General features: G+C 49.5%; 1 long non-coding RNA gene across 1 annotated transcript; it reads left to right on the forward strand.

The window, feature by feature from the left end:
- The first annotated feature begins 213 nt into the window (after window positions 1-213).
- Window positions 214-8,092, forward strand: LOC129385627 (uncharacterized). Its single transcript, XR_011895817.1, has 2 exons — window positions 214-1,722; window positions 4,387-8,092. It is a non-coding gene; the product is annotated as an uncharacterized lncRNA (long non-coding RNA).
- The last annotated feature ends 4,417 nt before the right edge of the window (window positions 8,093-12,509 follow it).

Raw genomic sequence — 12,509 nt, forward strand, 5'->3', positions numbered from 1 at the left:
TAACGCGAAAACGCGCAAACAATGTCCTCGAGCGCTTCTAGTTGCATTTGTCTGGCGTTTCTAGCGCCTTGTCGCGGCAGCTCACCGCAGGCGTTTCACAAGAAGGCCGCCACTTCGACCACTATCTTTTTATAGGGCTCTCGAGCTTGCCAGCGTCGAACGCTCGGTCGACGCTAACTCTGGTCAGCGCCGAGTGAGAGTACGTAACTGCAACGCACGGCCCTGCTGCTGCGGGAACTGAACGGCGTTCGCGGTTTGACAGACGTCGGCCCTCGTCCTCGGACGCCGTACCGGGGTTGGGCGCATCCGCCCGCAACACATTGGAAAGCGTTACTGTGTTATTTTATGTCCGCAACTCGAGACGCAGGCGATGAACGCGTCCCGCCAGGGACCGCACCGCGCACGGTTCCGCCCGCGGTTTTCCACTAGACGGACTCCGACGCTTGTAGACGGGCCACTACAACCGTGGACTGCAACCATGAGCTCGGCAGTTTCTTTGCTACTGTGATTGGCAGCGTGCAACGGCCGTCAGAGTGGTTTCAACCCTGAGACAGAGTGAGCTGCGGAAGTGCCTTCGGTGTGTGATCGTGACGATGCGATAAGGGGAGGGGCGGACACGGGCTGGGAACGCAGTGGCGTCTTGGACACGACGTGAATCGTCAGCTCGAACCACGGTCGCGGCGGCACGCGAGCGCGTCTCTGCTCAGCCAGGGGGGATTCGCCGGCGCATTCATTAGAGGTCGACAAGCGTTTCGACCCGTTCACATCATCCGCTTAGCCTCGAGACGTCGGGCTGCATCGATGGCGCGGAAACGGACGGCTGCCACCCCGAAGGTCGACGGTTACTTCGAGGCGCGATACGGACTAAGGCGTGCAATGATCGCGGCGTGCGGACTGGCAACCGGGTGTTGCTCGCAGGAGAAACGGAAGTGCAGAAACGTCGCAAGGAGGGATAAGCCGAAGACACCGTTGAAGAGGCGTCACTCCGGTGCTGATGTGCAAGATGGCGCTTCAGCGGCAATTTGCAACTTCAGCCTTGATGAAGATCAAGTCGACACAAGTGCCGAGAAATCTCTTGTCTCGGCCGTTGTCTTCGAAGGACGAAAACGAAGGATCCTGCAAGGAAAAACCACGAACGAGGTTCACGCCAGCCAAGACGATAAAAAACCGAGTGCAGTACTTGAAGCCTCGGCGAGTACCACAATGCGTCAGCAGGCTGAACAACCATCAGTTGTTCTCGCAAGGAAAGTGCACCAGCTACGTAAAGGCTGTCCGACTGCATCTGGCGAGGCGGCGAAGGTGCTGCCAGAAGGTACGCGAGCAACAAGAGCAACGCCGGAAAAGCGTCGAGAGCTAGATCAGAGAGTGCGACTGCGCAAACAACGGGAAGCGAATAGGCGTGAGGAAAATTGTCGGCGTCAAGTCGTCCGAGAGTCACCAGCGCCCGCGAAGCACGGGGCGTGCAGTGAGTCGAAGACTTTGGTTGCTAAAAAAGCAGCTGTAAGCCGCACACGCAGTGCATCTAACAAGAAGGCATCGAAGGACCAAGTCAGCGCAAGCAGTGACGTCTTCGGACCCGGTGAGCCCTATTGTTCCCTGGATGTGCCGAGAGACGGGGTGCCATTTTGTGGGCCCGTTGTATTTGCTCCGCTCTTGCCACCGTCTGCTGTGGTAGAGGGAGGACGTCAATGCCTTCTGGGCTGCGACTCAACTGATCCGCAGGTGAGTGCTTTGAGTGTATTGTACTACACTACCTTAACGGAGTGCATGGTCTGAATCGCAGTGGAAGGAGCGATGAGGTGTCTCAATGGCGCCGTCTGTCTGTGACTACACTTGTGTTCGCGCTTCATCCCTTTGCCGGTAAGAGCGCTGCAGTGTTGAGGGGGGGGGGGGCAGGTTCATAATTTCTTGTCGCCTGCTACTGCAGCCCGTCACGTGAAAATTGCAATGCCTTGTATCTGCACAAAAATGCGCAATTTGCGAAGACATATAGTTGTTATAGTAGTATATATGCAGAGCATTGGTAGCTTCATAGCAGTAACGAACAACAGAAAAAATATAGATAAGAGATAATACCAAAAGGAAAATTAGGGCTTCCTAAAAATGCATTGGGAAGCCTATAGTTGGGGTGGGCCAACTTAAGTTTGGTGGTGGGCCAACTTGAAATTTGGAGCTAGCTTGAAATTTTTTTTGGGGGGCACTTAAATTTTGGGGTGGAACAACCTAAATTTGGGCTACGCGAATGCGTAATTTAGAGGTGGCCTAACATGGAGTTCGGGGGTGGGCCGACCTAATTTTTGGGGGTGGGCGAACATGAAATTAGGGGGTGGGCCAAATGAAATTTTGGCATACGCTGACGCACACTTAGACAACTACAGTGGAATTTCTGCATACAATCGGTATGCCATTATTCTATACTCCGTTCCACAGATAGCAGTCAACGCTGTGGATGCTAGGGGGACTCCTTGCAGTGGTTTTGTTCGCATTTGGACATAGTTCGGTGTTCTTGGACCACAATTGTGCGCAACAGTTCTTTATATAGGCTCAGTATTCAGTGAAACACGTTTTAATCATTAGAAACAAATACACGGTGGTATACGGCTGTTAATGAGCCGTTCTAAATAATTTTTATTTTTGTTGTTCTTTTCGTTTTTTGTTTGCAACCCGTCGCCAGAAGCCTCACGTGCAATCTCGTGCGAGCGAACGCTGTTGGCGCGCATCGAAGCATGGCCGGAACGTTCGGAGTGATACCTTTTCTAGACCGAATTTCTCGCGTAGCCTAAACAGCGCTGACTGCTATGTATGCAACAGAGTATAGCTATCGCGTTTGTAATTAGGACATTGATATACATCCCGTCGTGATATGTCTGTACAGTCGTGCAATTGTATTTCTTGAATTTTCGCCCCAGTGTGATGTGTTAGCATTCAGTAAATCAGGTGGACACTACTAGGTTAGAATAACTTGCGAGATACTCCAGATTAAGATAACGAATGTTAAAAGCAACCTGCTCGGTTAGGGGCAGTGTGCGTGCTTCGCATGCATAGTAACCCCGAAGATTGCTGCAATTAACAAGCCGTGGTTTTTCAGCCTCATGTGCACAACCTGAAAAACCTTGTACTTTGCGATAGCCGGATAGTTTTGCATTCGTACCACAGTTGAGCACCAGTAAACACACCTGTTCTGTGCAGTGGACTTTCACGAGTTGCGATGCACAGTTAGGTCTGGATAGCGCTACTAAACTCATATATTTAGGTCGATATGCCTAAGCTTGCTTTCCAAAGGCTCGCCAGACGCTTAGCCTGGCACTCATACATATATATATTGGACAGTTTACTGGCGATTCGATTGAGGGGAGCCCCATGTTTGAGGAGACCCGCACAGCCGGCTGTGGTTGATGTAGGGATTCTATAAGTGTCCCCTTTGAAACGGGGTGGTGGACTGTGACACCGAATTCTTGTTCTTATTTTGCTTAATGTCACACTTATATTTTTGACTCCCGAACTCCGCCACCTGCCGACAGAGACGTAAACCACGACCGAAAAAAAAAGATATCGCCGGCGCTGCGTCCCCGTTTAGTAACGTTATCTTTTCTTCCACCATGGTCTGAGACCTGTTTTTGATGCGAATGCATCCAATGGCCAATTGAGCAAAAAAGCCGGCGTCTGTAGCAGCAAAACGGCACCTAAATTCCCATTGGCTAACGCCGCGTCACGTGCGCGCCTCGACGGAGCAGAGCGGGCAAAGGGAAGAGCTGTTGCCGCGCACGCGAGGCAGGGGAAAGGGCGTTGCCGCGACAACCTCGCTCCCGCTTTCGGAAGCTTCTGTTGTCCAAGTTATCGACGGATTGCTTGTCCGCGCAAGCTCTCGTCTGCGTTCTAATGTCGCCTCGGTAATTGCTATAAATTAATGCATAAAAACAGAATAAATTGGAAAGGAAGTACGCTGGCGGTAGTGAGTTTCGAACCTATGACCCTGCGCATAGAAACCGAATGTCTTACCCACTGGCCTGAACCAGTGCCTCCTAGATATAAGTACTGCGCACTGCGCTTTATGACATCATGCTACTGGGACTGAACCAGCGTTACGAAAGCGGTGACGTGAAAATCACCACGGCTTACACGGGATCACCCCATTAGATTCTATGACATTTGAGTAAGGTAGCATGACATCATGGGTCGAAGTGCGTCGGCCTTTTGCTATCTAGGAGGCGTTGTCCAAGTGTCTCAACGCGCTCTCTTGCCTGGGAGGTGTTCATAACTCGAAGCATCGCTCAGCGGCATTCAGTTGGACATTTATGCTTTCGCATTCACAAATCATAATATAGCTTAGGTGCCCTCGGATTTACTTATAGCGAGAACGTTTATCGGAATTTCTCATCATTGCAGGGGATATTGACGACATCGGTTACCGTCACTGGTTGCAGTGAAGTACCGTGTGCATTAACCCAAGAGACATCCAGTCGGGGTACAGGCAAGATGATATCTGAGAAACCTCAGCAGCCCATCTTTGCGATGGAAACGCCGCTCATTGAACATTCTGTAGTTGGAAGCGGTGATGTCCGTCGAAGCTGTGCTTTTGACAGAGAGGATCGGAAGCTTGATGGCAATGCATGTGTCGTGTTCTCAAGTTACTGCGAAGATGTTCACACAGCTGAGCATAGAGCTTGTCGACGGGATGTATGCCTAGAGCTGACTGAAGAGGATTGTCGACCAACGGCCGTCCCACTGATCTCGCCTACTCGCTCAGCAGATGGCGGGAGTGACTTGGCTGCTGCAACGCGTTCGCTTCCGGCACCAGATGATCGTACCAATCCCCTGAGAGCTCGAGAGTTGAGTGCGGCGGTAAGCAAGCATGCCAGTGCAACGAGCGCCAGTATCGGCCTTCCGGACTTTGCTCAATCAGAAGCGCCCGACAGTTCTGCCAACGCAGCTACCATTGCCGAGTTTCATTGTGGCCAAAAGGGCACAATGACCTCGAGACGCATTCGCGAAGAAACTGATGCAGCCGATGGTATCGCTCGTCCGCATGAACCAGTGTTTGGACTCGTCAGCTCGCCACAAAAGGACTGTCAGTCTTCGCTGATCTCATTTGACGATGGTAGCAGCATTGCTGCGGACGATAAATGCGCTTTGTCGCAAGGTGGGTCAGAAGATGGGGACGCGATTTTCGGTGCTGAACGCGTGTCCTCCGGGGCGAGGAAGAGAGCAGGTGATGTGCAGGTTGCCTCTGGAATCGTTCCAGGTCAGGACACACGGCCGACTAGTCTCGGACTTCTTGTTGGCCCCGAAAAATATTCATCGCGAAACTGTCCGGCAGACGAGAACATGACGCTTGAGTTATGTGCAGATAGTAATGTGCCTGCACCAGAAGGCGTTGCTTCCAGTCTTGTCCAATCTGCAGAGGATGAGCAGTGCAATGAACAACGGAGACAGTGCTGGGACGTAATGCGCAACAACATTTCCCCTGAACCAAGTAGGGGTGGTGGAGATGAAATGAATACTCAAACCAAGATCCTGCTTTCTTTTCAAAGAGCGTCCGTCGACAAACACACGTCTGACACTGAACCCGAGAGCCCCCTTTTATATCAGCAAAGGAACTCTGTAAATGGAGAAAATGGAATTGAGTTGTTTGCAAGCCCTTCTGCTGAGAGGAGGCAGTCCGGGTACCGCGACATTTTTTGTGAATACGAGAAAATTCCGAACGAGCGAAGTCATTCCCCATATGACACTTCCGAACCGAGTCTTCATGCGGCTGATAGAGCTCTTCTCGAACCCGGAAACAGCGTTGCGTGTTTAGAAAGGCGGCTTGCCGATGGTGACAGACGTGGTGTGTGTCCCGAGTACCAGAAGGTTACTTATCTGCAGAGGCAATCTAGACACACCAACCTCAACCTCATTGGTGAGTCCGAAAATAATACTTCTTTGGGGAGGAGTTGTGCCACTGACGGATGGCTTGACAGGTCGGAACGCTTGCCTTCTCAGCGGAGACAGTCTGTGCATGTTGGCGTTCCAGCTACAACTTACGAAAACGGCACGTCTCGGCAGCGATGGTGCGATGGTGATGATTTGCTTCTCGAGTCAATGGTCTTGGATTCTCCAAAGATAACAACGTCCGAACAGGGTGTTCAGGTTGAGCGCCAAACCTATCCGCACGAGCCTATGGAGTCTCCAGTTCCTATTCCCGACAGCTTCCCCCTACAGCAAAGATTGAGTAGGCTTCCTGACCATAGGATTTTTGTATCAGCCGAGTCTGAGGAGTCTGCTGCTGCGCGGACACAATTGGCAGACGAGGAAATTGACGATCTTGAAAACTATCTTACCCAGCGGACGTGGCGCGGATCCAGTTTGGTTTCTGCTTTGGAGAGCTTGCCGTCTTTGCGGAGGCGGTCTGCACTTGAGGAAAGGCTTGTTGCGGAGTCGGATAATCTTTCCTCTGGGCTTGGCCAGTCAGTAGATAACCCGTCTAGTGCCTCTGAGGAATTTCTTCGTCTGCGCAGAAATGAAGGCATCGATGGCACGGTTGTTCAATCTCAGTGCTCACTTCGTCTACAGACACAGCCTGACAGTAATGATACCTTTCCTTCCCAGCCCGCCGACGAAGGGCCTGTTTCACAGCGCCAGGACATTCCATCTTCGGAAAGTCGATATACTGACGACAGCGCGCCCTTTGAGGCTATCCAGCCCGAGAGGCTTCCTTCTTTTTCGGTGAAATACAACGCTATCGGAGGGCGTGTGTCCGAACGCTTTTCTTCACTTCAAAGGGGACCTGATACCCGCAAGAGCGTTTTCCAGCAAACGCAATGCGCGCGTGAGGAACCCCTGCCTGCTGCCCAAACCGAGAATCTGCCTTGTGAGCGGACACATGCGGACGACGACGTTCTTGTCGTGTCAGAAAAATTTCCTGTTTGGTTTGGTAGGTCAGCCGCATTTTCTGAGCGTACAAACAATGCACGTATGCTTAAGGCGCATCGACGGGATCATAGACAGACCGTTCCCCTACGGTATGTACATTATCCCCCCTTAGTTGAGTCTGAGCGGCCCGCTTCCTTGCGGAGACGTCGGGCAGTTGACACACTTGCGTTGGAAAGCATTCCTTGCCAATATAGGGCGTCTGCTAGCGATGAGCCAAGTGCAGTGTCTGATGGCGCTGCTTGTTTTCAAAACCAGTCTGCAGATGAGGACCTGATCATCGTGTCCGAATTATTTCCCCTTTCGTGGAATGGCTCTGGAGCCGACGATGATGATGATGATGTGATTATTGAATCTTGGGATTCTGACAGTGGGAGAGGAGAGTCATCAAGCGATTTGTCGGAGACCTTCTCCTCATTCGAACGAAGATGGTCTGGACATTACGATGTCCCTGCCTTGTTCGGAGGCCATACTTCTTGGCCAATCCGCCCCTTCCACCGAGGTTGTTCCGGCATGACACCAGGTTCATCTGGCCAGGTCACGGCGCACAGCGAACAGGAGGCGGCTTCTACACCCGGCGAAAGGACCAACGCCTACGACCTCACAGAGTGCGTGCGCGCCGGTTTGTTGTCACTCAACGTCAAGACCGCTGTTTACGTGCTTCGGGTGTGCCGTGAAGAGGAGGCAGAGCGGCGAGTACTTCGCCTCTACAGTGAGTGCCAACGCAGCCAATCGAGTGAAGCATGCGCCGCGCAAATACGCGGTATATTGCAGTCTGCCATCGAACGTAAGAGCCAGCAATGGAAGAGGATAAAGACATCGCTTCGTGCTATAGGCAACCTGGGGGGTCAGTTCCCAGACCCGCGAGACTGCGGCGAACGGCCGTTAACTGACCTACAACATCTCACAAGAAGCTTCGAGAATTAGACGAAAGGGTCCCTCCAGTTTCGTTATCGAGTGTGGCTTTTGTAGTCAGCGCCACATGTATCTCTAGTTGACATATTTGTGAAATTTGTTTCCGTCTTTTTTTTTGCGCTTTGGCTAATGCACCGTCAGAGTTCTGTAATATTCTGTTTGTGGATATTCTCTTGCCATGGCATTTCTGCTGTCACTGTGCTGCGTTTTGCGCTGTGTTGTGCTGTGTGTGCAATGAACGGTACAATAAATGTTTGTGACTAAGCTATTTGTCTTTCGTGAGTGCTCCTTGAAAGTGTGACCTTGCTGACCGAAAAAGCAACTGAAGCATTGCTGAATCAGTAGGGCTGCGCAGACGCAGAATGTGCGCCCGTTACACGGGGGAGTCGTGCAACTCGGTGATGCAGGCATAAATAAGTTGCAGTAAGCATATCGAATGTTTTAGAACGGTTTCATTGAGACATGCCTAGCTGCCAATAAATGAAACGAAATCACTTATACAGCATACAACTTTATGGATAAACTTGAAGGGTCCTTCAAACAGTCCTTCCTATTACAATTTTCCTGTCTTTAGAAGCAGTATGCTGATCAGTACTAAACGCAACAATAAGGACTGGCCAGCTATAGAATATCCGTAATCTTCGAAAGAGTATTCCGCATTATATTTCATAGCTTACTCCTGAAGAAGTTTTAGAAGAAATACTCTGCATTGAACAGAGTTATGTACAAATTTCAAGAACATTGATTGCCAAATCCTATATCTATCTTCTGGCTTTGTACACTGAAGAAATTAAATGCGCAGAATGCACCACAAGAGAAACATAAGCGTACTTTCATAGGAATGTTCCACAGTTGCTCTGCGCTTGAAAGTACAAGTGTGCATGCATTTTTGTAGCTAGCCTGAACTACGGCAGACAGGTAGCTGAAAAGCACTTTGCTTGAAGCGCTGCGTATGCGTCTTCTTATTCTTGGTCCCTGTCGTATTGCACTGCTCCGTGTCAACTACGAATCCCAAAGCTGCTATGCGGCATGCCGTAGTGGAGGGTTGATTAAGGTGACGATTAATCTTTGTTAGTCCATCGTTATGTTTCAGGGGGTTACGGGGCTATCTTGTAACAAGCAAACTTTCAGGCGGGAATGAAATCAGCAGCAAGCATCGGACTACAAGGAAAATCCTCACCGAACTTGAAATGTGGTAAAACAAAATAATATTTCATTGTGAAAAAGAAAAAAAAAGGCTACTGAACACACGAAAAGAGTTTTTGAAAACAAGAGCGGACACTGCCATAGAGCACAGCGGCCGAATAGACTGCAGCGCACCAAGCGGATGGGATTAACATCTTCGGGTATCGGTTTTGGGGCCGCGCGTTTTGAACGCCAGCTGGTATACACGCCACGGCGGCTCCGCTGATGGGCGCAGTATTATTTTTCCCTTCTGCTGCTGAACCACGCGCGGCCATGGCCCGGGATCGTTTTATTATTTAGTAAAAATGATTGCTAACGATCTTTACAAGCCTCCACCAAATCTATACCACGTGCAGTTTCATAAATTAAACGCAAGGCGTCTTCTGAAACGATGAAATGTTCATTTTGCTGTATATAAATGCTCGTTTCGGGCTTTTTGTGCATCCATACAAAGTTGTAGAACCAGGTAAGCAGCAGTCGTTGCCGCACGAAGCTCCACCGGACGCCATCAGCTGAAAAAAAAGTAAGTTACAAGCGTCACGAACTTGTCCCAGTAAGATTCAGCACACGCGAAACTGTGACCATGGTCGAGCTGCATTTCGCTAACTGCATCACATAGCCGGGTGCGGCAAGCGTGCCCAAAAACTACCGAAACAAGTTACAATAATTTTGGGGCTCATAGAAAGCGTCGCGAACATCTCCCAGTACGAGTCATTAACTGAAATTAACTGCGCCAGGACGGCGCAGCTATATTTCGCTAACTGCGTCACTAGTCTCGGTTTTCTGCCGTAAGCCTTAATTTGCTTGAAATTCGTCACAGACTGTCAAGCAATATTTCTCACCTTGCCGTAGTCCAATACATAATATGCACGTACGTCATTCAAGGATACTCCGCGACTTCCGGTTTACGGCGGCGCCATGTTGGGGAACCTATAGGCCTATGCGCGCGCCTGTTGATAAGGTTCCCCAAGATGGCACAAGGTAGCGGAAGCAGACGACAGCAGCGGATGTGACGTCACGTGCATACTATGTATAGTGCGGTGGTGCCGTGTTGAAATGCAGAAGGAACGCAAGAAAACGTCGGGAGCCTAACAAATGGGCTACATCATAAACGGGTCGTCGAACAGACGAATTTCACATGCGCAGCCGGCCTGGCTCGCTTCGGTGGCACGTCTGGTGCATGACGCATCATATGGCGCGTCTGGCGTGCCGCTAGCTTGTTGCTAGGTGACGCCAGAAAAATAGGTCGCGAAGTATAAGTTCATATATACGCAAACTTTTTAGTTTTAGCGGGAAAGAATAAAAATAAAAGAAAATGTCTGTAAGTTCATTTCACATTCTCGTTTTGCGAGGCTCACGTCAACTTACGGATGGGATTAACACAAGGCGTGGCGTGTTAACACTAGCGCCCCCATTTGAACCGGGCGGTGGGTTGCACCACCAATCCCTTGCTATTATACTGTCTAATGCCTTACCTAGGTTAAAAAAGAAAAAAAAAAGAAAAGAAAAAGAACGCACGATGAATTCCCATAACCAAATTTTCTGGCCCCCTATTGTGCACTTTGTTTTTGTATGTCTCCGTTTTTGGTCGTTTCCCTACTTTTCTACCACCAATCTTCCTATCGCGTCTTACTAATCTCTACTGCGGACATGTTTACTTTCACCCTGCTCTCGCTGAACTTAAAAGCTTCAAGGAGTCCAGTGGTGCCTAAATCAACCGCTGGGCAGATGTCTTCACATTCTAATAAAACATGCCCCATCGTTTCCCTAGCTTTACCGCAGCAAGCACATGCTTCTTCTTCGTTCTTATATCTCGGTTTATAGGTGCGCATTCTAAGGCATCCTGATCTCGCTTCGAAAAGTAATGAGCTTCCCTTTGAATTATCATAAATTGTTTCTTTCCTGATTTCGTTTTTTTTCCTTTCGTTAAACGGCACGTCACACGGCAGCACCGCCACACTGCGTTTAACGAAGCGGGTCGTGCCTCCATGATCCGCATCAGTTTGTGGAGCATGGCCTTTGAAATTGGCTTTTGCTTTACTCAGAAGGAAGTCGAAGCCGCAAGGACGGCAGGTATTCGGGCCTCACGTATAGGGCTTCAATACCTGGGTAGGCTTCTTTATAAAGAAAAACATATACAGGGACCTGATCCGAACCCTGATCGAACTTTTGTTGGCGGACGCGAGCCAATAAGCGGGCCTTGCAATGACTGACGGCCTACGGGCTTCTATGACACTTACCGAGCACGCATTCGTGATCAGCGCCTGCATACCCGGTCCTTGTGGAGCCAAGTGTCGTGCTTTCGAGAACATGCGCCCTCGTCTTGAATGGACGAAGCAATGCATTTATTCTAAGCGTCGAGAACGAAGGTGACAAAGCTTGGTGACAGCTGGGATGCTGACGTGGAACAGGCTTACTACTGCAGAGGTTAGAAGGTTTCGCCCAAACCCTTTTCACCTCTGCAGTACTGCTCGTACGCAGCGCGATCGAACGGATACGGCGATGCTCGGCACACAACTTTCGCTACTCAACCAACTGAAAATCGCAATTTATTCATTTGTGCCAGCATTTACGGGATCCGTGGCGCCGTACTTCTCTACGACCGCCAATATCAACACAGTGATCGCCCGAAGTTTTGAAAAGAAAGGGACTTTAAACAACGACCGCAGATGCTGCATTTCTGAGACAGGAAAGTTTTGTGTATTATTTCAGTACAACAGTAAAGGAAAAGTTTCTTAATAAGGTGTGGTCCGAAAATAAAGCGTCGCGAACGCAAACAAAAACCCCCTTACGAAATATTAGCGAGCCTGACAAAAGCCATCGTTGTAGGTGGAGGAGTGGTGGCTTCTCTGCTTCACACGCATACGTCAAAGGTTCGACTCCCAATGTATGAAGATCTTTTTTTCAATTTTAGAGTTCAAGAAACTCGGCCAGGTATAAGTTCGAGTTCCAATGTATAAAAATCTCTATAAATTTCACAGCAGAAGGAACGGTATAGATAGACCGATTCATTGGGGCAAGTAAATTTAGTTTAGCTTTGCTACTGCTGATTCTACAGGGTGTCTTTTCTAGCTGCACCCAGCTTTTTAATTATTCCCTAGGGCAGATTGCACAATTCTAACCCTCGATCTAAATTACTCTATGAGGCGGCCATTACTTGCACGAAAAATCAAAATGGTTGATTTAATAATTAAGGTGATCACGCTGATGAACTTCTTAATTAATCACTTTACGCAACATATTTCAATCCAGTTATTATAGGCAGTGAGTTCGCGTGGCGTGTCCACTTGGAACGAATTCTCTGGACTGCACCAGTTTCAGCGTAATAATTTTCAAAGTTTCCGACGAAACGCATTGGCCCCCCGTTCCAGTTACTTTTTTTAACCGCTGTCTTATGCATTGAAGCACAAAAGTTACTGGAACACCTATGCATTTCGACGGACATTATTATCTATACCAGGCACCCTACATTCCGCGAGCGGCCCAGACGAAAAAGGTGG

This window comes from Dermacentor andersoni, chromosome 7 (genome assembly GCF_023375885.2).
Source record: "Dermacentor andersoni chromosome 7, qqDerAnde1_hic_scaffold, whole genome shotgun sequence".
NCBI classification, from domain to species: domain Eukaryota; kingdom Metazoa; phylum Arthropoda; class Arachnida; order Ixodida; family Ixodidae; genus Dermacentor; species Dermacentor andersoni.